Raw genomic sequence first — 24,093 nt, 5'->3', positions numbered from 1 at the left:
ACAGTCTTGTAGAGTCAGGTCCCTGCCCTTGTATGATTTCACCATTCTTAGGGGATATATACATATACAGAGAGAGAGAGAGAGAGAGAGAAAGAGAGAGAGAGAGAATATGAGCAGCACTGAAGCTTCCCTTGTCAGCACGGTACTCCCATGTTGTACCAGCACTTGAACCTGACCTTCACACTTGACAAGTCATATGCCCTATCCTTAAGCTGTCCCTCTTCCCAACAGACACTTAGATATCTGCCCCCACGTCAATTTTCTCTTCTTTGCTCCACGCACCTTGTATGGCTATGCTTGAAATCAGCAGTCATAACAACAGTCTTGAACGTGGGCACCAAGCATCATTTTTCTGCCTTCAATTATAAAAAAAGTCATCCAGATGACTCAGGATATACTTACACTAATTTTTCATGTCATTATAGAAATTAGAACATGAGGGCATTTCTTACAGTATCTTCAAATTCCTGAGAGGATACTTTTGAAGATCTAAGTATTCCAGTTAAAACTGGAAGAAATTTCCTGATCTAAAAATCAAGAGAACTAGAATTCAGGCCCAGTGCTGCTTCCCATCAACCAGCAATGTGACCTTGGGCAAATGTTTGATGCAGCCAAATTGCCCAGCTGCTCTCAAATACAAGACTCCAGCTTCCTCATGTGTAAAATGAAAGGTCTAAGTGAGAGCATCTCCCAGAGTCTCCTCACCCTCAATGCCACTTGAAGAACTAAAGTGCACTATGGTCTGGCTTCTAGCACAAATGGCCATTTCCACAGCACACTTCTCTTTGAAGGTAGTTATCTCCCAGAGTCACAGAACTCAAAAGCCAAGTCTCCTTACCAGGTGACAGCTTGTGTGCAGGACATGAGTTAGATGAAAGAACAGATGTAAGGGGACAACATGAATCAAATTTAAGAGAAAGATTCTAACAGGTGATTAATCAGGTACAGGAGAGCTCAGGTATTCAGGAAAACAGAATATGGGCAATGCTTTACTTAGAAAAGACTTCTAACATGCTCAGAGATAAAAGTGTGAGCATCTCTATTATAAAAATGAGTTGAAGTGCAGTAGAAATGGAGACAAATTTGACAGCAAGAGGTATGAGAAAAATGGAGGGAAAGGTCTGAGAGCTTCGTTCTACCAGTGCTTTCTCCTCAGCCTGCGAGGCCCCAGGAAAAGCAATATGCATGTGAAATGTGTGGTAACGGGCACTGAGGGGGCCAGGTGATGGTACATCTATCTGGGCGAGTGCACGAATTACAGTGCATAAGGACCTGGGTTCAAGCCCCTTGTCCCCACCTACAGGGGGGAAGCTTCACAAGCAGTGAAACAGTGCTACAGGTGTCTCTCCCCTCTTTACTTCTCTTTTTCTCTCTCAACATTTCTGTCCCCATCCAAAATAAATAAACAAATTAATAAGGTGCTGAGTTCCAGTGCTTCACCTTCATCTGTTAGGAGGAAAGGATTCTGACCTTCCTTCAAGCTCTAAGGTCACTGGATGAAAAGGATGTCAGGAAGAAGTCTGAGCTGCTGATGGGGCGGACTTCCTCTCCCTGTGTACAGTGCCTGGACACTTCAGGAAGGAATACAGTGATGCTGATTAACCAGAAAGGTGGGAAGAAGGAACTAGAACTACAGAGACCAACTCCCATAACTGTTCTGTTTGCAGTAATGGTGGCCTCTTCCTTGCTGGCTGACCTGAGTCAGTCATTTTTGTCTGCCTCTTATCAGACTGGGGGTGAGGACTAAGGGAAGTAAGAGCCATCAGTAGGAGGTATGACTGTATTTCTAACTCCGCTGTCCATTTGGAGTGAAGACCACTATGCACTGTGACTATTCACGTACTTCCTCTTCCTTTCTGATTTACGCTCTATTTATCTCCCCCAGTTGTCCTGTGTAGCTGCATTCCTGCCAACAGAATGTCCTGGAGGCCATAGAAAGGAGTTTCTCGGCCTGGACATGCACATTTTTTCATGTGATCCTTCCTTTCTTCTACCTTTTTTCATGTGAGTGCTAGGTAAGAAGCCTGAAAGCAGAACAGATAGAAGAAGACTGGAAGACGGAGGAGTTTGGGCACTGAAGTTATGTCCTGGAGGCCATAGAAAGGAGTTTCTCGGCCTGGACATGCACATTTTTTCATGTGACCCTTCCTTTCTTCTACCTTTTTTCATGTGAGTGCTAGGTAAGAAGCCTGAAAGCAGAATAGATAGAAGAAGATTGGAAGATGGAGGAGTTTGGGCACTGAAGGGCCACATGGGGGCCAGCTAGCCAGAACACTGACTCACTAGTGTGAAACACACTTGCCAGGTTCCTTGGCTTCTTTGTTCCAGCCTCCAGGCATATATTATCTAACACATTCTTATTTATTTATTTATTTACTTACTTACTTATCTTTTATTGCCACTAGGGTTATCTCTTGGAGCTCGGTTCCAGAACTATGAATTTACTGATCCTGGTAGACATTTTTCCTTTTTTTTTTTTTGTTCTTCCACCTCTATTTCTATTATTATTAGATAGAATAGATAGAAATTGAAAGGGGAGGGTGAAACAGAGAGGAGAGGAAGACAGACACCTGCAGACCTGTTTCACCATTCATGAATCTTCTTCCCTTGCATGTGGGGTGTGGGGCCTTGGTAATGTGTGTGCTTAACTGGGTCTGCCACCTGCCAACTCCAACACATTCTTTTTCTTTTTCTTTTCTTTTTTTTTGCCTCCAGGGTTATCGCTGGGGTTTGGTGCCTAAGCTATGAATCCACTGCTTCTGGAGGCCATTTTTCCCATTTTGTTGCCATTGGTGTAGTTGTTATTGTTTTCATAGCTGTTGTTGTTGCTGATTGATAGGACAGAGAGAAATTGATAGAGGAAGGGAAGACAGACAGGAGGAGAGAAAGACAGACACCTACAGACCTGCTTCACCACTTGCGAAGCGACCCCCTACAGGTGGGGAGCTGGGGCACAAACCTGGATCCTTATGCCAGCCCTTGTGCTTTGTGCAATGTGCGCCTAACCCACTGCACTACCACCCAGCTCCCAACACTTAAATCTTTAATGAATGCTTGTCAGCTGGGCACAGACACACTCCTTTAATCTTAATCTCCAGTACAAAACTGCTCCTACAGAGAGATTAGGTGGTTTATTCAAAGGCACACAGCTATACAGACCTCTACAGCACAGTGTGACCTCTAGCTTGAAACCCTTGTACTGCACTGTCTTTCTAAATATAGGAAACATTCCTAATAGCAGTACCTGGGATAGACAGGACAACAACTTAAGTTAGCTAGCACTAAATGGGCAAAGGAGAAATCAGAATGGAAAGCTGATCAGGGCTGGGATAGATAGCATAATGGTTATACAAAGATTCTCATGTCTAAGACTCTAAAGCCAAAGGTCCAATCCCCTGCACCACCATAAGCCAGAGTTGACTGGTGCCCTGGTAAAAAAAAGAAAGCTGATCATGGACAAACAACTTGATTCCAAAGATCTCTTATCAATTAAAATCTCTACAATATAAAAGCAGAAAAGCCAAAGAAAGTTTTATAGCTAGCAATAACTAGCTGTCTAAAATTAAATAGTAATGGGAAAGGAAAAGTTTATAGCACAATAACCAAAATGAGCATTTTTAATAAGTATGTTTATTTAAATATATGTTACAGCAATAATAGCTAAATTCTTGTATCTCATCATTAGAAGATTGATGGAGTTACACAGTTAGTAAGCATTATAGTTTCAAAGACTTTACAATTCCATGAAGAAAAAGTGATCTAATTATATAAAGACATTATCACATTAACTGATTAAATTCATTTATTTAAAAAGTGCTTACTGAGTACACATTACATGCTAGGCACTGGGTAAATAAAAGTTGACCATGTGGGGGGGAGGGCTGGTGCTGTGGCGCACCTAGTTGAGCACACGTGTTACAATGCGCAAGGACCCAGGTTCAAGCCCCTGGTCCCCATCTGCAGGGGGAAAGCTTTGCAAGTGGTGAAGTAGTGTTGCAGGTGTCTCTCTGTCTCTCTCACTCTCTATGTCCCCAGCCCTATCAATATCTAGCTGTCTCTATCCAATAAATAAATAAATAAAGACAATAAAGAAAATTTTTAAAAAGTTGACCATATGGTCACTGCCTTCATTCAGGATACTGTTTAGCTTAGTCTAAACTATAACCCCCTTCTGTATAAAACAGAAAGGCTGAATTCAATGGTTAGATTATAGGACTTGGTCTAAACCACTGGTTTTTAGCATTTACTTATACACTATTGGTTTTAATTTCCTTACCTCCAAGAGGCTGCATTCTAGTCAAAGGCTCCGTAGCAATTAAGCTTTAAAGGTAGAAGCAGGGTTCTTCAGGCACATTCACAAGGACATCACAAGGTTGTAAGTCAACCATAATTCTAACAGTACCATGAATCTACTAATGTCAGCTCCATTCAAACAACTTTTTTTTTTTATAATTTATTTCTTTATTGGGGAATTAATGCTTTACATTCAACAGTAAATACAATAGTTTGTACATGCATAACATTCCCCAGATTCCCATTTAACAATACAACCCCCACTATGTCATTCATCATCTTTCATGGACCTGTATTCTCCCCACCCACCCACCCACCCACCCCAGAGTCTTTTACTTTGGTGTAATACTCCAATTCCATTTCAGGTTCGACTTGTGTTTTCTTTTTCTAATCTTGTTTTTCAACTTCGGCCTGAGAGTGAGATCATCCCATATTCATCCTTCTATTTCTGACTTATTTCACTCAACATGATTTTTTCAAGGTCCATCCAAGATCGGCTGAAAATGGTGAAGTCACCATCTTTTACAGCTGAGTAGTATTCCATTGTGTATATATACCACAACTTGCTCAGCCACTCATCTGTTGTTGGACACCTGGGTTGCTTCCAGGTTTTGGCTATTACAAATTGTGCTGCCAAGAACATATTTGTACACAGATCTTTTTGGATGGATGTGTTGGGTTCCTTAGGATATATCCCCAGGAGGGGAATTGCAGGATCATAGGGTAGGTCCATTTCTAGCCTTCTGAGAGTTCTCCAGACTGTTCTCCACAGAGGTTGGACCAATTGACATTCCCACCAGCAGTGCAGGAGGGTTCCTTTGACCCCAAAACCTCTCCAGCATTTGCTGCTGTTACCTTTTCTGATGTATGACATTCTCACAGGAGTGAAGTGATATGTCATTGTTGTCTTGATTTGCATTTCTCTGACAATCAGAGACTTAGAGCATTTTTTCATGTGTTTCTCAGCCTTTTGGATCTCTTCTGTGGTGAATATTCTGTCCAATGGGGGGAGGACTTGGACAGAATATACATTCAAACAACTTATCATCTAGGTTTGCCCAGCACCGAGGGACTTCCTATGCAATGAGGCTTTCAGAACTAAAACTCAAAGCTGCAGCAAATGGTGACTCACCTTAGTTCCTTGTCAAACTATTAGACCCGAGATGCGAAAATCAATTTTATTTCCAGAAACTTCTGTGAGTAGCCGTCTGTCCTAGAATGAGTTGATATGCTGCACAAAGAAAGCTGGGGGAACAAAAACAGAAACTACGCAAATGTAGCAAATTCACTCAGTTGTCAGAAAGGTTCAGAGAAGCAACACATTTGCTCTGAAAGTTAGCTGCTATTACACAGTCACCTAATTCTTTTTGTTGTTGTTGTTGTTTTCCTCCTCCAGGGTTATTGCTGGGATCGGTGCCTGCACCATGAATCCACCGCTCCTGGAGGCCATTTTTTTCCCCCTTTTGTGTCCCTCGTTGTAGCTTCGTTGTGGTTATTATTATTGCCCTTGTTGACGCAATTTGTTGTTGGATAGGACAGAGAAAAATGGAGAGAGGAGGGGAAGACAGAGAGGGGGAGAGAAAGATAGACACCTGCAGACCTGCTTCACCGCCTGTGAAGCGACTCCCCTGCAGGTGGGGAGCCGGGGGCTCGAACCGGATCCTTACGCTGGTCCCTGCGCTTTGCGCCACATGTGCTTAACCCACTGCGCCACCGCCCGACCCCTACAGTCACCTAATTCTAAGCTACACAGTCATCAGCCATCAAGAGCTAGGCAGTGGAGGCTGTGTTAAAGTTAGGCTGTTAACTCAGAGACTGCAAGGACCACAGACTGCCAGTACTCCATTAGTATTTCAATAAGAGAGAGACAGATTTTCAACTTTTTAAAACTTGTGGTTTTAAATGGCATATTATAATTTTGTTCTCAAAATGCAGATGTTCTTTAAAGATTACTCTAATAGGCTCATCCTTGAAAGTTTTGTCTTTTTTTTTCTCCCCTCATTTACTACATAGATCAGCACAATTAGGCTAGACCAATTAAATAGTTTCTTCAAAGTGAAACCAGAAGAATCTCCAGGGCATAGTGGGGGAGTCCACAGAGACTTAACAGGTACGTACCACAGCAACAGCCAGAACTGTCTCTCCTAGGAGCTCTTGAGGCCTTCTAGTCATTTCCATGGCCTTATTCAAAGACCAAAATAAGTAAGTAAAAAAGATCAAGTTATTTGTTATTCATGAATTCAGGAACCCAGGACTGGGTGAGCCCACTAGGAACAATTAAAAAAAAAAAATCTGGGAGTCCAGCAGTAGCGCAGCGGGTTAAGCGCAGGTGGAGCAAAGCGCAAAGTCTGGTGTAAGGATCCCAGTTCCAGTCCCTGATTCCCCACCTGCAGGGGAGTCATTTCACAAGCGGTGAAGCAGGTCTGCAGGTGTCTTTCTCTCCCACTCTCTGTCTTCCCCTCCTCTCTCCATCTCTCTGTCCTATCCAGCAACGACATCAATAATAACTACAACAATAAAACAACAAGGGCAACAAAAGGGTATAAATAAATATATAAAAAAATCACAAAATATCTTTAAAAAAATCTGAAGATTCTACAGTAGAAATAAGTGAGTCAGGTGATGCAGGTTCACTCACTGACTGTTTCCTCATCATGCACCCCAATGGCAGGGGACTTTTAACTGCCCTTCTCGCAGAGGTACAGAAGTGGCAGTTCCATTTTGGCAAGACATCAATGTTTCAATGACTCGACTGAATTTCAGGCTCTTGTAGAAACACTATGCTTACATCATCCTCTTTTGTCCCACAGAGATCTTTCTGACACAGATCATTCTCCATCCTCCAAAGCCAGGGCCCCCTTCCCATCTCTGACACATGCATTTCTTCTAGGATAATGATCTTTCTGAGTAGAGTCAATAAATGCAATGATCAAGCAGGAATAGGCAGAGTTCATTCTCTCTCTCTCTTTCCTGCCTTGGGGGATAGGGAAATTAGTTAAGATAACTGATAAGCTGGTTTTGGAAGTGATGAACTGAATGGGGGAGACACATGGTCTGTTTTCTTCTTGTGAAAGTGACTAAGTGCTTTTAAGATCCGTAAGCTATTCTGTCCTATTCCAGGTGTCTGTTCCATGAGGCTAATAACACCCAGTGCTTACACTGGTGGAATGCTAGTTGTGCATCAAGGATGGCAAGGGAGCACTTTGCAAGCTTGCTCTCACTTAGCTAGCTCAGCCCTTTGGGATGGGAACTGTTATTAACCCTACCTCATAGTCAAGGCAACAAAGGCTTAAAGAGGTAAAGGGATTTGCTCCAGAGGGACGCAGTTCATCCACTGTAGCGCTGCAGTTAAAACAGCCCCTGTTTTAAAGGCAGCTTTGGAGCCTGGCTCCAAAGATCATTCCCTCTTGCTTGGCTTGGTTTCTCAGCTGGGCTTTGAACCATTTTCATGTCTTTCAAATTCTTGAGGCTGTTGGTGCTCTTACTTCCTAAGAGAACTTCGCACCGCAAATCGTGAATCCTCAAATCTTATTTTCTCTAGAAAGGCACACCAGATCCAACAGTGGCAATTTCACAGTAACACCAAGTACATGGGTTCAGAGCAGCATCAAATAATTGTCATAGGTATCTGTGAAAGACGGCTAGAAAATGGGTCCCAATATCATGTCCTGGAGGCACTCAAAGGGTTCGAGAAGAATTCATTCTTCCAGCACCCCCTTTGCTCCCCAAGTTCTAGCCTTGGCCTTGCCCAGGAAATGTCAGCACTGTATCCTGCCCATGCAGTTCAGCACAAGGTGCTTGCCATTCAGCACGAATGGCCAAGAGTTAGATTCCCCAACAACTGTCCTGCTGACTCTAAGTGACCCATGGAGAAAGCAGAGACTTGGGTCCCTGCGCAGGGTCTCCATGGCCTATGTCCACTTTGCTCGTGCATGGCTCTCAGCGCCTCACGCGAATGCCCTGCATCTTCAACCCTCCACTTTCACGCCTAACACGGGAGAACGTTATGATTACTAAGTTCCAGAAGCCTCCACAAGGTCTCGCCACTGCTGGAAGTGTCCCGTTGCCGCCCCATCACCGCAGGCGCCGCTGACCTCCGGGCCTCTCCGCCTATCCCCCTCCTCCCCCGTGCCCTAGGCTGCGTTCCCCTAGGGCGCTAGGTCGGGGTGCAGATACAACCCCAGGCTTCGGTGGAAGTGGGAGCTTGCAGCCCGCCTTCCAGGCTAGAGGTGCCGCTTAGTGGACAGCCAAGAGCACGCGCAGCCCCGCGATGCAGACCAAGGGCGGCCCGGGGCTTCCCAAGCAGCAGCGGCCGTGCAGGGGTGGGGCGGTGGACTCGAAGCTCCAGCCCAGCGCCGCGCCTTTGTGGGCCGCTCCGGTGGGAGGGACCTGGACGGAGGGGCGTGTCCTGGGGTGGGCTCGGGGGCGGGGATCGCGAGGCGGCCAATCCACGCTCGGCCCATCAGCTGACCGCCCGCTTACACCAGGTGCACGCCGCCTGCGGGGCGCACAAAGCGGGTCGCAGCCAGGGCACCGGCCGGGAGGAGGCGAGGCCCGTGCGCCGCGCCTGCAGCGCCCTCCGCGCGGGCACAGGGGCCGGGGCGGCGGCCTCCGCGCGCGTTCCTTTCTCGGGCCCGGCGATCGCCGCCCGGTCTTTTGCATCCCGGTCCCCAGCGCTTCCTGGCTCTGCCCGCCTGCGCCCCAGACGTCCTATCCAGGCAAGGCCGGCGCCGCAGCTGTTGCTCGCGCGGCACTACCCCGTGCCCGGGCTGCACTGGTCCCCGGAGCGGAGCAGAGCAGAGCGGAGCGGCGCTGCGGGCGGGCGGGCGGGAAGGGAGGGAAGGAGACGCCGCTCCTCCTCCCACTGCCGCTGGGTCCCAGCGCGCCCGCCCGGAGCCCCGCCAGCCTGGCCTCGGGTAAGTGCGCGCGGCCGCTGGAGGGGGCGGGCGGCCAGGGAAGTCGAGGCAAACTTGGCGGCGCTTAGAGTCCTAGAGGGGCTGGGGATCTGCAGAACCGATCGCGGGCCTAAAGGGGTTGAGGGCGCGGTTCGCGGAGCTGGGGACGCTGGTGAAGCCAGAGAGACGGGAAGCTGGTCCACCGCCCCCCAAAATGGGAGAGCGCAGGGGTGGGGGGAGCAGAGTGGGTAGTGGAGAAGGCGGGCCAGACCCGAGTCGCGAAGGCACGACGGGGGCGAGCCCACCGGTGCCAGGGACCCGCTGGCAGGGAGGTGAGGGTGGCCGGGCTGGGAGCCAGGGAGACAGCGGGGTTGAGCCTGAGAGGCTGAGGAGCTGAGCTCGGGAGGCGGCGGGGCTGGGAGCCCGAGTGGAGGGCAGTGATAGCATTCTGCGCCCAGGTAGAACGCAGAGAGGGGCTGGCGAGTTGGAAAGAGGCTGGGTCGCAGGGGAAGGGAGGAAGGTCGCAGCGGTGGAGCGAGAGGGCCTGGGCAGGCAGTGGCTTTGCGGGTGCAGGGAGTAGCAAGAAGCAGAATCCACGGAGCATCACCGGGTGTGCACAACCTGGGCTTTTAGCAGAGGGACTCCCGTGCCCGGATTCGAGAGTGGAAAGCCCCGCTGCAGCCCAGGAAAGTGGCATCAGGGATGCCCAGATGCAGGATGGATGCCTGGTGCGCCTCTGGGGAAAGCCCACATCGCCAGCAAAGTTTGCAGGCGGGACCTCCTTTGTGCCTGTGACCCCAGGTTTGTGTCCCCACCCTCAGCCCACTGCTCTTACCAGGGTGCTGCAGGGGTGTCTAGAGCAGGAAGGGGGTGAGCAGACTGGGGCAGCAGGAGTGTGGGCACTGGAGCTTCTTGACCGGGGTCTGGTCAGTTGGGATGTCTGCCCCTTCCACCCTGATATTCCAGGAAGCCTAGAACACTCCTGTCACCACCTGAGTGAATGAATGCAGGACCAAGTGGGTGGTTTTGAAGCATTTGAACCAAGAGGCCAGAACTTGAACCCTTCTCTAAACCTCATGCATTTTCTTGCCCAGAGCTGGACACTTTAGTGGGAGAGCCTGGATCTGATTTACACTGGCACACACTCTCGCCACAGCAATATGCTCCCTGCTTCTATCTTCCGGGCAGGGACTGGAGGAGCAGAAAGTTCAGGAAGGCACTTTGATGTACTGAACCCTGGGTGAGGGTGAGGGTGGTGGTGGTGGTGTTGGCTCCTGGGCCATGTGTGTGCCCAAGTCTCTGATTTGCATGCAAATGTGAGCAGGCCCTGGCAGATGTTAGGCCTCATCCTTTCACATGAAGGGATTTGAAAAGACAAGGAGGCTTTAGTTGACAATAGACCTTAAGAAAATGGAATAAAGGCGCAGTGTGAGTTTTTCTATTTGGGCATTCCAGGGCTTGCTGACACCTTTATTCCAGCGCCAAGTTCTCCGAGGACTATTGTGTGGGAAGCCTCAGGCACTGCTTTCCTCTTTACCTGGCTGTGTGTTTAGGGCAATCTTCCGGGCCCTGAGCTAAGACTGGGATGGTCATACTAACTGGAATCACTTCTGGTAGTTTGAAGGGATTTCTGAATCAGCCGCTCATCTTAAAGTTTCTTGATCCTTTCACCATAAGTGCTAGAGAATGAATGTCCACTATCCAGTTGCACTATTTTAGTGTAGGTGCAGGAATCATTCCTGTGTCTGGTCACCCCAGGAAGGGCTTTTTGGGTCACAAGACAGCATGGTGGTGAGCCTGGAGTTCAACCCCAAAACAAGGAAACTTCTGCCTGGCCTGACACTAGATAATAGTCCCTGTGTTGCTCACCTCCTGTGGTTGAGGCTTTGAACAAAAGGCCAACTCTGTGGCCCACATGAGCCAGGGATTAGAGGCCCTTCCTTGGGCCACTGCCCTCTTTGTCATTCATACTGTTGAGGAGAAAGGGCCCTATTCATTGAGCAGCCCTGGTCGCTGTAGCCCAGATAATCACTGAAAGGAACAGCACATCCCAGGGGAGAAGACAGCATTGTCTTGAGGGCTCATAGTTTAGGGTGGAGGGGTGGGCAACAGATGTTTGTCTGCCAGTTTACATGTTTCCTTTAAGTTATTTTTGCTGCTTGGGTGACTTTTACACATCAGACACTACTTTCCCAAGAGGGGTAGAATGAATTGAGTGGAATTTAAAGGAGAAAATGTTTTCTCCAAGATGGCATTTTCTGTCTGAAAGTTATTTACCTAAAAGTCAGAAAACAACACATGGGTATAATAAATGGGTGTGTGACTCTGTGGGAGGCTCTCTTTCTTCTTACTTGAGGGCTGACCATAAATGACTCTTGGCATTTCTAAAGGAGGCTGTAGACCATTGGATTGCAAAGTTGTCACCTGAATGTTTTCAAATATTTCAAACTGGTAACTTTAAAAATGGTCAAAGCTACATTTTTGTGAGGACTTTTCCTGGCCTGTTCTCTCTCCTGTGTGAAATCCAGTGAGAGGACGATTAGTACTCACCCCTCAGCAAACACAAATATATATAGCGTATATTATTAGGGAAAGATCATTCTGTCAAATAAGATCATCTAAGCAGAGCCAGCTGCAGACTTGGTCTGAACAGTAACACAAGTAACTCAGGGGCATGTCTGGGCCTTCTCAATGCTAGAGAAAGCTCACGCACTGCTCTCACTGGTCAGACCTTTCCAACACTGGTCCCTTCATGGAGCAGCTGGAGTCCTGGCTACAGAGAACCTGCCTTTGCAGTCACACTGCAAACCAGCTGGGGTGACTACAAATAAACAGAGGCTGTGTGTGTGCTGGGGTGGTGGTGGTATGCCACCATAAACTAAGTCATCTGTTAAAAGATGGTAGATTATAGGGTCTGGATGTTGTTGTTTTTAATTAGAATTTCATAATGCTTTCATAAAACTTATTTTTAAACTACACAATGATAGTTTTCTGTATGATTCACTTGAACTTTAACGTGCAGTTGCTCAAATATTGTATTTAAATATTCAAAAATGATTATGCTGAACAGCTATTTTAGGACAAGCCAATCTGGAGATAAATCAAGTTCCACTTTAGAATAATATTTGGGTTGTTATCGAACAATGGAAGTATCTTTGACTTGTGACTAGAGCTTTGATTAATAATTTATTCAGGATCAAATAGTAATTATCTAGATGAAGTCTGGAAAACATCTATTCTCTCTTGTTTTGGCTCATAGAGCAGAATGGTTCCAGAAGGTAAACCCTAATTCTTCAGTGACCAAGAACACCTTTTCTTCTGTTAAGTCTCACTTAGTGGAGTCATCTTTGTAAAGGCTCTTCATTTATGGTACTTCCACTCACTTTCATAATAGATATATCACAGGGTGTAGCCTCCAAGTCTCAAAAGCATTGACAGATAACAATGTTGCATTTACAGCTCATGATTAAATATAGTGTATATCTCCGCATTTTCTGAACATCCTGTAGAAGTGTTAAACATACTATTCAGTAATTAAAATGTATGCCATTTTATATCAGTTTTTTGAAACACTCAGCCTTACCTATTAGTATTACTTTTTTTTTAATTAATATTTTGACTATTTTAAAAAGGTCTAGCAAGTATGGTGTTTTGGCAACTTCATTAGTCACTTAGCTGGTGAGGGAACTATCTCCAGTCATAGGTGACTCTGCTAGTCCTCAGGCTCCTGGGGAGAGGACAGTGAGAGGTGGAAGGATTGACGGCCATAGCTAGTGAGAGTGCAAAGACAAGCCGGTGGAGCTGCGCCTCCAGCCTGGACAACAGAAACACCATCTTGGGTGGAGCCACTCTACTCAGCACTGACAGTCATCCTGGAGGTGTCAGATGCTGGGAGGCTGGCTTACACTGCCAAGGAGACCACAGAGGGTCCTTGGACTCTGCCTGGGACAGCCCTCCCAGGGCACTGCTATGGCTGTCCACTTTCAACACCGAGTTTGAAGAGACCAGGAGTGGAGACAGCCTTCTTCCCATCACTCTTCCTCTCTAGCTCAGGGCTGGCAGGTCATTTGGGAGCTTTGATTAATATAAATGAGTTGTAATTTTATGACCTGGGCCATCCCAGCCTGCATCTTTTATGCCCCTGGCAGACATGTGGACTCCACAGCTGTCCCCTCATTTGTATATGAAACAGATATACTGGTGGCATTTTTTGGTTACCATAGTTACATTAACAATCTCCATGTGACATGACATCCTTCTGTGGGAACAGTTTTTGTAGCAGATAGTTTATAGAGCATGGAGGGAGCATGCTGGGAGCATGGAGGCGACTGTTTAAAGTTTGGGGGCCACCTAATTTGGTCCCCATTGTTTTCTGGAGCCACCACTCGGCTCCCAGGGAGACAGCCTTCTTCCAGGGGTGCACAGCGCAGGGCAGTCAGTCACTGCCTTCAACTGGCAAAGATTTCCAAGGAAGCTATATCCACTCATGCCTGACTTCTACAGGATGATGCCATTAAATAGTTCTTTCAAAATACTTCCTTGTACACCTGCCCTTTGTGAGGTGTACTTAATAGCATCGACATTTTTGACTCGGTAGCAAAAATAAAAATGGGCATCACTAAAGTAGCATCCATCTCAGCAAGACCCAACAAAGAATTAGTGTGCGCTACTGAGCTGGAGCCCAGAGAGAATCTTCATTCCTGAAAACTCAGGAAGCTCCACAGAAAAAGCAAGGTGGCTTAATTGGTTTCATGCCTATAATTTTCCTCTCCAGAAAAAAGAATGTTAGTGTGGCAATAAAGAATATCATTAACCTGCATTGTTGTTTCACAATAGTGATAAGTCTTAATCTGCATCCATAATAATCACCGTAATCAGGGGCTGTGCAGAAACAGGAAGGCTCAGACTCACTTGCCAGCTCTGACTCTGATGCTAAGCCTGACCTCTCTGCTCTGCTCCCTTCTGGTACTTCCCATCCTTCCCCTCAAACTGTGTTTGAAAGGATTCAGAAAAAGATAGATGCTTCTGGAACTGCCATGCAAAGAAATGTGATGTCTGCCCCTCAATGTTCTGATTCAGTGGTGAAAGTTCTAGGGATGCAGCCATGGAGTGCATTCCTGCCAGGTCATCTTTCTGACTCTAGTTGCACAGCTAAGGAATTTCTCCCCCTCATATGACAGCTCACTAGAATTCACCTGGGTCCTCATGAGAAAGAGAGTTTCACCTGGGACACAGGAAGCACCCCTGTGAATATCTGCCCTGTTGGGCACCAGTTGTGTGCCAGGCAACATAGGCGCCACCGAAAGGGGCTGCTAGTTCCAAGGCTGGTGCATAAAGCTCATTGCAGGCGTTCTGTCTCTATGAGTTGTGTACACCACTGCAAATATGTACGAGGTTCTCATTGTGAGAAAGGCATTCCTCTAGGTCTGGCACAGAGGTTTGTGACAGGGGTGATCTTGCCCACCTGCCTTCCCTGGACACTTTTGGGAATATTTGGAGATGTTTGATGGTTGTCATAAATGAGGTTGGGACTGTTCTGGCATTCCCTGGGTAGAAGTCAAGAGTTGAGACTGAACTTCCCAGAATGCGCAGGACAGTCCCCACAGCAAGCTGAAATCTGGCCCAGATGTAGTGGTACTGGCTTGAGCAAGCTTGTCCAGGGCATGCTGGCTCTGCCCTGATGACTTTCAGTTTGATCAGAGGCACAGAAAGGACACTGACATGTGACGTACAGCAGCACGCTCTGCGAAGAGGAAGAACAGATGACAGAGCCTGACTCAGAGGGTGACTCTCAGCTGCCCCACAGAGCAGACTCTCACCGGGACCACGTGCACTACACAGTACTCAGCGTTAGACCGAACTTTTGGGACATAAGTGACTTGGAAGGCTGTTGGAGAAAGGATAGGATCCTTAAGTTGATAGAGAATTCTAAAGTGGGAGTGCAGTTGCTGGACTTGGACAGCATACTGAGTCTCTTAAACAGAAAAGGAAGAGGCTGGAAGGAAAGTCAGATGCATGGTGCAGAAGCAAGCTGCAGAAAGAGAAGATGGGGCTGAGTTGTAGAAGTGCATGTTTCAGGATGTTAAGTTTTGCAAAGTCCGAAAGTAATATATAGTATCTGACCTGTGGAGACATTGTTCCTTTTTTCAATAACTCAAGAATCAAAGCCATGGAGAGACTCGCCATGACCTCTGACAAGTCACCTAATAGATCTTTCAGTCTAGCTGGAGAAGGTGGTTATGAGGCCCCTACTGCACACAAATTGAATTTGTCTGAGGTCACATCTCTAGGGCCAAAGTGACCTGGGACAAGCATAAGCTTCCTCTCTTGCCAATCTAGGCCCTCCCCTCTTGCCCAGAGGCTTCGTCCTGAAGTCTGCAGAAGAGCAGGTAATGCACTGAGCATTTCAGCTGTGGGTTCTCAGTGCTCTCTCATGTTATAAGTTGACCTTACAAGTTTGAAAGAGAACTTGTGACAAGCTGGGAAGAACAGGCCCTAGAAGAGTGATGTCTGGATCACAGGAAAAGAAATGAGAATGCTCTGCCTAGAGGAGAGAGAGCTGCAGCAGTCGCCTGCTTCTCTGGTTTGCTGTGATATTTATTTTACTTTTAGACAGGTAGATAGATAGACAGACAGACAGACAGATAATGTATGAAAGAGACCACAGCACTGAGGCTTCCTCTAATGTGGTAGGAGCTGGGCTTAATCCTTTATTGTGTATATGGTAAATTACTTTCTTCTTGGGCCAGGGTACTCAACTTTCCTCAAAAAGAAAGCTGGCTAGTCTTTACACACACACACACACACACACACACACACACACACACACACACACACACATTCATAGGAGACATGTCTATTTCCACACTCAGAAGCTTGTGCTTTTGTTTTTTAATGAGACCTCAACATCAGAAAGAGTTTTGAAATGGCTTCTCATCACCCTGGAACAGTGAGATAATTTCTTATGAAAAGGATGGCTGAGAATGCTGTCTGGCCCCTCAGTATTCTTTTCACCTTCCTAATTCTCTGATTTCTAAGACCGCGGGGGATGGTAACATGGGGCATCAGCCATGTGCTGAGCCTCCAGAACTGCATAGAACCTTTATTGACTCACCCCAGCATGACAGAACCATGCAGACACTGGAGGGCAATTAGCTGGATTTCTCCATTGTTCCTACAGCAGATTGTGGTTCTGTGCAGTGAGGACTTAGCCCCTGAGGACCCGTTGGCTCTGCAGTGTTCTACCAGCTCAGCCTAACTCTGGAATCACCGCCAAGTGCCTCACAGACTCACCAGCTCATCACTTCTCACCTGGCAGGCAGGAGAAAGCAGCTCAAAGCCACCTGAGGGGAAAGCAGTATGCCAGGCAAGTGCTGGCAGAATGGACCTGTCACTCATGCCTGAAGGAGACGGCTGTTAAAGTAGAACCCTAGTAGTATGTATCAACCTGTCAATGCCCATGTTCAGCGGGGAAGCAATTACGGAAGCCAGACCTTCAACCTTCTGCATCCCACAATGACCTTGGGTCCATACTCCCAGAGGGAAAAAGACTAGGAAAGCTATCAGGGGAGGGGATGGGATACAAATTTCTGGTGGTGGGGATTGTGTGGGGTTGTACCCCTCTTATCCTATCCTATGGTTTTGTCAATGTTTCCTTTTTATAAATAAAAAATTTAAAAAATATATAGATCCCTAGTGAAGACATTTCTGAATGCCTTGTGCCTCAGGATTGAGCAATAGAGTGAGAGAGACTGCTCTATGCAAATGATATACTTTGGTCCTTAGGAGGAAAATACCATACAAGTTTCCTACATTAGATGTCCAGGCTCTGCCATATTACATAACACAAAGGAGGGGGGGAGGAGGAGGAGAAAGATAGCAATATCCAATATAATTGTGCCTTTCCAATGTACCAGGTACCAAGCAGGAACATTATGTGTATTGGCTTGCAACAGTAAGTCCTAGTAACAACTCTGTAAAGGTGGTGTCCACTTTGCAACTCAGGAATCCCTGGCACCAAGCACCTGAGTCCTTTGCCCAACAATACACAACTAATAGATGCTCAGAAGACAGTTGTTGAATGAAGAAGTGTTTAGGAGAAGAGAGACCCATAGTCTTAGTTTTCCTACTCCAAGGCAGGGTGCTTTTAAGAAGTGGACCTGTCATTTGGGTGGCAGATGAGGAAGACCCAGAGCTGGTAAGAATAGAGCAAGGAGGTGAACTTGGGTCTGTCTCACTGAACCTGCACTGTTCAAGCAGTGGGGCTGTGTCACATTCTCTTAAGCTGCAGTTATAAACACAAGGATGGGACTAGACCTTCTCTCAAAGCCCATCAGTGCTGACCATTCTATAGTTCCATCATGAGAGCAAGGTTATATAAATAAGATAGGGCATATTTTTATGACTTTATGTTTTGAAATGTGGTTTAGTATTTTATTCAATCAGTCATCACTAAATTATCCTTTAAATCATATTAGCATTATTTACAGTGCACACACAGGTGACCTGGCAGTGTCGTCCTTCATTAAGCACATGCATTGCCACGTACAACGATCCAGGTTCAGGTCTTCAGTTCCCACCTGTGGGGGGATTCGGGGTGCTTCACAAGTGGTGAAGCAGTGCTGCAGGTGTCTCTCTCTCCCCTGTCTCTATGCAATAATTAAGTAAAATATAGAAAAAGAAAGGGCACATGATCTTTTTTTTTTTTTTGCCACTAGAACCTCATACCTGCCACAATTCCCCTGCTCCTGAAATACTTTTAGTTTTAATTTCAAATAGAAGTTGGCAGAGAGGGACAGAGGCAGAGGGGTAAGGAGACATCACAGCACATTCACGGGACTTCCTTTTGGCCCCACCTATAGTGTGCCCATGCTGAGGGCTCCAGCTTGGCGCTTCACACATGGTGAAGCATGTACTCTCCTGGAGGAGTTGTCTCCTGGGCCCAAGAAACATAATTGTAAACGGATGGGGATATATACATAAAGATGGCATTTTCCTTTTTAATTTTTGTTTTGTTCCACTTATTTAATGAAAGTGGGAAGGAGAACCAAAGCAGCACTCTGGCACAGACAGTGCCAGGAACCAAACTCAGTACCTGATGCTTGAGAATAGAGTCCTTGATATATTTAGCCTGGGCTAAGATTTCCTTTTCCTTTTTTTTTTCTATATTTATTTATTTATTTATTCTGTGTTGATGCTCTTGTTGCTTTATTGTTGTAGTTATTGTTGTTGTTGTTGGACAGAACAGAAGGAAATAGAGAGGGCGGGGAAGACGCAGAGAAGGAGAGAAAGCAGACCTGCTTCACCGATTGTGAAGCGACCCCCCCACCGCAGGTGTAGAGCCAGGGGCTTGAACTGGGATCCTACATAGGTCCTTGTGCTTTGTGCCACCTGCGCTTAACCTGCTGTGCTACCGCCCGACTCCCAGATTTCATTTTCCTAACCTCTACCATTACCCTGCATTGTAAGTTATCTCACTACTATTGAAATCTTGAAAGATTCTGAAAATTAAAGCCTTTTCTGTTAAACAAAGATTAGTGAAATGACTAATTTTGAAAAAAAATTATTTTTGATACTTGCTGAGGTGAGCAGATTGTAGAGCTTTAGGGGTTGTATGGAATGATTTTTAACAAAACATTTGTTTATTTTATATTGTTATTGAACAGAGACATAGAAAAATTGAGAGCGGAGGGAGAGATAGAAAGGGAAAGAGAAAGAGGGACAGACACTACAGTCCTGCTTCCCCCCTGTAGGTGGGGACCAGGAGCTTGAACTCAGGTCCTTGCACACTGTAGTGTGTGCACCTAACCAGGCGCACCACCGCCTGGCCCCACTGGATGATCCTCCCAAGAGCCTAAAGCTGCTAACAACATGGGAGAACTAGTGGAGATTTGCTTTTAAAGATCCTTTGTTTGCTTTGAGGGATCCTCCTGACAGGCAAGTGATCATCAGGACCCTGTGAGTCACCGCAGATGTGGCAGGAAGCAAGGCGGCCGAGGCAGGGCAAGCAGAGTGAGAAGAAGGTGGGTCTGCCAGGTAGGAAGAGTCAGCTCCAGAACCGCATCTTAGTTCTGTCACCTCAAATATGTCCTCTGAGTCACAGTGTCTGTCCAGGGGCATAATAATTGAGCCTGTCTCATAGGAGATCCTACCTGTAAGCCCTCTGCACAGTGGCTGGAGTCATGCAGTGAGTAGGGGTGCTGGGGTGCTGTTGAAACCTGACATCCCTGACTGTTGTGGTGTCTGTATTCCAAGGATTGAGATTCAAAGGAAAGTGGAGGAATTTTAAGAACTGAGAAAAATCTATGCGTGCCATAAATTTATTTATAAGGTAAGTCTGAGTGTGAAAAGCCCAGGCTTAAGGCATTTATTTACAAGGCAAAACTTTAATAGTCTGCTTCTAGCCATTCTCCATATCAAAAGATAAGGCCTCCATATCTGGCCCTTGAATAGGAGGCCACTGAATAGGACAGAAAACTGCCTCATCCCTGGGTGGCTACAGACACATTCCTTCACCCAGTTTCCCATGACCCAGTTTCCATCGATCTGTATATAACCAATGCATTTAGCTCACTCTGTGCTGCGAGGCCTCCATCTGACTCCCCAAGAGGCAGTAGGCTCCTTGTGACTGGCCCCCTGCCCCCTTCTCTTGGTGACTATTTCTCTACTTGTTTATTCCAGTAAATTTTATAAAGCATTTGTAACTGCCTTATTCTCTCCTTGATCTCCTGAGCATTACTGACCAGAAGAAGGCAAAATATGTCTTCAATTCAAACTTGATGTCTGTGAAATTAGCAGTTCACATGGTTGTCATCTTTGATGGTGAGTCCCCAGATAACCTGAGGTCTGCGCAGGCATGCCAGGAATCTCAAGTCAGTGGATATGCTTTGAGAAACACCGCAAGTAGGTGAATACATTGGAGACTTTCTAGATTTCATTTTGTAGCCACTCTTCTCTCTGCAAAGGTCACTATGCTCTTAAACTGTTCTTCTTCTTCTAGCGTTTGCCCTTCTTCCGTAGCCAGTCAACAGGTCAGGTTGAAAGCTGTCAGGAGCTGCTTGTTGCTGGCTTTGAAAGTGACTGGGATCCATGTGGATTCAGTCGGCTAGGAAGGATCGTCAGTTTCCCCAATGAATGGGTACTCATGGGATGCACCACGAGAAGGTCGATCCAATTCCTAGAGTCATATTTTTAAACCATTTTTTTTCTTTCTGGTTTAAGAAACTGGGTTCCCTGTTAGCATTCCCCCAAAGAGGAGCCGAATGCAAGACACCAGTCAAAACTAGGGGACTCAACACTTCAGTCTGTGGGGTCTGTTGTTATGTAATAAAGCTGTTGGTGGCAGATATTTTCTTGTAAGCGCTCAATCAGTCATACAGCCACTGTTGTTGCTGACTCTCATTCTCATCCTCTCTGAAGCACCACTCACTAGTTGTCTTCTTGACCGAAATGCCAGGCTCTTGTTGGGACCAGACTGGAAGCCAGTGCAGTGCAGCAGGAATAGGTCAAGACAGAGTCCCTGAGGTAGTCACGGCAGGTGCTCCTGCTGCTCAACACTGGCCCTGGTTGCTATAGGCAAGTCCCCATGCCATCAGTGTTGTCACAGTGAGCAGATCTTCATTACATATAAAGAAGAGAGACTAGAATTAATGTAGTACCTCTTTTTTTTATTATTCTTTGGGAGTTGGGAATAATGTTTACTTATTTATTTTATTTTATTTTATTTTTTTGCCTCCAGGGTTATTGCTGGGGCTCAGTAGAAATCCACTGTTCCTGGAGGCTATTTTTCCCCTTTTGTTGCCCTTGTTGTTTATTGTTGTTATTATTGTTGTTGTTATTATTGTTGTCATTAGGACAGAGAGACATCAAGAGAGGAGGGGAAGATAGAGAGGGGGAGAGAAAAAGAGATGCCTGAAGACCTGCTTCATCTCTTGTGAAGTGTGAGTGGGGAGCCGGAGGCTCAAACCGGGATCCTTGTGCTGTTCCTTGCACTTTGCACCATGTGCACTTAACCAGCTGCGCTACCGCCCGACCCCCAGGAATAATGTTTATTTACAGAGCCCCATGTCCATTGCCTTGATTAATCTGTCTCCCCAGAGATTTCCATTTGGTAGGAGGTTGTATAGGGCACCATAGGGCTCTTAGCTCTTGGGGACAGCTCAGATCACTCAGCTAGTTTGCCATGGCTTCTCTGTGGAACAATGACTAGCATTTTCCAAGTATGCTGAAAGCAGCAGCTAAGTATGACCCCTGCTTTAATGATAAAGGCAAAATCTGAGATGGGATTTGCCCAGCAGCTGACAGCTAGCTAGTGTGGAGGACCAGGCACACTTTGCTTGTCTCCAGTGGAATTAGTCACACTATCCTTGACTTCCCTTGCCGGCTTCTTAGAGGAAAAGACCCCCCACTTCCTCAGTCTTGGGTCCCCAGCATTTGGAATAGCACTTGGCATAGGGAAAATGTGATTAGCAAATAGTCAGTGAGTGAATGCAAGGGGCGGGGCTGCTATAACCTCTGTCTAATTCATTTGTCTGTACTGCTGCTTCTAAGTATTTCTTACAGAATCATTTCCTAAAGAGTTTGGTAAAAATGAGTACATCATAAACCTGTCTTATATTCCAAGTGTTTTAAAGAGGTTATTATAGAAAGATGAACTCATTTGGGGATGCTTTTATGATATTAATGTCAAGGACATGTTATTAATCAAAAAGTACTTGTTAAAATGCATGTATAATATCAAATGCTATTAGAAGGGATAAAAACCATCCGTGGTGTTATTTCTGTCCCAGTGAGCTCCCTGACTCATTGGGGATGGAGGATTAATGGGGACAGGACAGAAAATAATTAAGAGACGTCCTGTGGAAGTTCCACAACAAAATAGAAACAAACAGCAACAAAAACCCAGACAAAGCCTGACTGTATTAAATCTCAGCTGCCACATAGCCATGTGATCTCAGCTAAAAGGCCCCAAGCTTCTTTCCTGTGTAGAATGGAGGAATGGCATGAACACACAGGGTGGCCATGAGAAATGTTGGAAGGCACTGGGTTATGTGCTTGGCAAATGCCGACAGCACCACCTCTCGTGACTGTTCAGATCCATTCCTGTGAGTGGGGGACACAGTGGGACCTTCCTTTCCCACCAAAGGATGCCTGGAATTGAGGGAAGGCAGATATACTTAATGAGGCCAAGCTGCAGGAGCTCTGGGGCACATTTGAGGAGCCCCTCCCCACTTTGTTCCCTCTGAGTGGACTGAAGACTCAATGGGTGTGAAAGTGGCACACCATTCATACCCCAGGAATTTAACTTCAAACTTCGTTTTATTTTCCCTTGGAAATGAACTTCTGACAGAGACACTGGCTAATGACAAACATATTGCCTGCACCACACACAATGTAAAATCTTGCGTAGTTACTTGGGGCTCTCTCCAGACCTCTCTCTTTCAGGACAGGCAAACACTTCATGTTCAGAGTACCTTTATAGTACAGGACCTCCACTGTGCAAATGTCAATGAGCCACCTGTGGCTACTGTTTACTTGAAAGAAGTGGTTGATATTGAGTCTGAAAGATCCTCCAAGAGAATTAGGGGGGCAGCTAATTCTATTAGGGTGCTAATGAACATACAATGTTCTTGTTACTGATTTGTCCTCTGCAGATATCTACTTCTCTGCCTGATCTCAATTATTCTGGTTCATAAGACAGAGATTATTTCAACACTGGCTGAGCATGCTGCCTCTGTAATAATTTGCTTTAGCGTTATGTTGGTATTGGCAGATAACTAAATTCAGGCACTATCAAAGGAGATGGTGGAGTAGTCACCTATTTTTTCCATAAGATACAGAGCTATCCTTACTTGTGCTGAACTTTGTGGCGGTATCTCTCTCGATGGCTCCCCTTGCATCCTTAATACTTCTCCAGATTTTCAGTCTTCTGCTAAACCTTTATGAGATAAACTTTCACATTTCTTTTTTTTAATTTTTGAAAAAAATTTTATTGCATTTATTTATTTACTGGATCAAGACAGTCGGAAATTGAGAGGGAAAGGGGAGGTAGAGAGGGAGAGAGAGACAGAGAGACACCTGCAGCACTGCTTCACCACTCGCGAAGCTTTCCCTCTGCAAATGGGGTCCAAGGGCCGGAACCTGGATCCTTGTGCACTGTAACATGTGCGCTCGACTAGGTGTGCCACCACCTGCCCTCTGCAAATGGGGTCCAAGGGCCGGAACCTGGATCCTTGTGCACTGTAACATGTGCGCTCGACTAGGTGTGCCACCACCTGCCCTCTGCAAATGGGGTCCAAGGGCCGGAACCTGGATCCTTGTGCACTGTAACATGTGCGCTCGACTAGGTGTGCCACCACCTGCCCTCTGCAAATGGGGTCCAAGGGCCGGAACCTGGATCCTTGTGCACTGTAACATGTGCGCTCGACTAGGTGTGCCACCACCTGCCCTCTGCAAATGGGGTCCAAGGGCCGGAACCTGGATCCTTGTGCACTGTAACATGTGCGCTCGACTCGGTGTGCCACCACCTGCCCTCTGCAAATGGGGTCCAAGGGCCGGAACCTGGATCCTTGTGCACTGTAACATGTGCGCTCGACTAGGTGTGCCACCACCTGCCCTCTGCAAATGGGGTCCAAGGGCCGGAACCTGGATCCTTGTGCACTGTAACATGTGCGCTCGACTCGGTGTGCCACCACCTGCCCTCTGCAAATGGGGTCCAAGGGCCGGAACCTGGATCCTTGTGCACTGTAACATGTGCGCTCGACTCGGTGTGCCACCACCTGCCCTCTGCAAATGGGGTCCAAGGGCCGGAACCTGGATCCTTGTGCACTGTAACATGTGCGCTCGACTAGGTGTGCCACCACCTGCCCTCTGCAAATGGGGTCCAAGGGCCGGAACCTGGATCCTT

The 24,093-nt window shown here is 46.6% G+C and overlaps 1 protein-coding gene and 1 long non-coding RNA gene across 21 annotated transcripts in view; one reads left to right on the top strand and one right to left on the bottom strand.

Annotated features, from left to right (window-relative positions):
* The window catches only part of LOC132535310 (uncharacterized), a 902,180-nt gene that overhangs the window by 427,980 nt on the left and 450,107 nt on the right, over positions 1-24,093 (bottom strand). The window lies entirely within an intron of this gene.
* LRRN1 (leucine rich repeat neuronal 1) overlaps positions 8,783-24,093 on the top strand; it is a 46,426-nt gene continuing 31,115 nt past the window's right edge. For all 20 annotated transcript variants that reach the window (XM_060180816.1, XM_060180814.1, XM_060180801.1 and 17 more), the window contains exon 1: positions 8,783-9,209. The gene's annotated coding sequence lies outside the window, so the exon portion shown is untranslated. The remainder of the gene's footprint in view (positions 9,210-24,093) is intronic.

Source organism: Erinaceus europaeus, chromosome 21 (genome assembly GCF_950295315.1).
Source record: "Erinaceus europaeus chromosome 21, mEriEur2.1, whole genome shotgun sequence".
Lineage (NCBI taxonomy): Eukaryota > Metazoa > Chordata > Mammalia > Eulipotyphla > Erinaceidae > Erinaceus > Erinaceus europaeus.
This window is presented reverse-complemented; position numbering and strand designations above follow the sequence as displayed.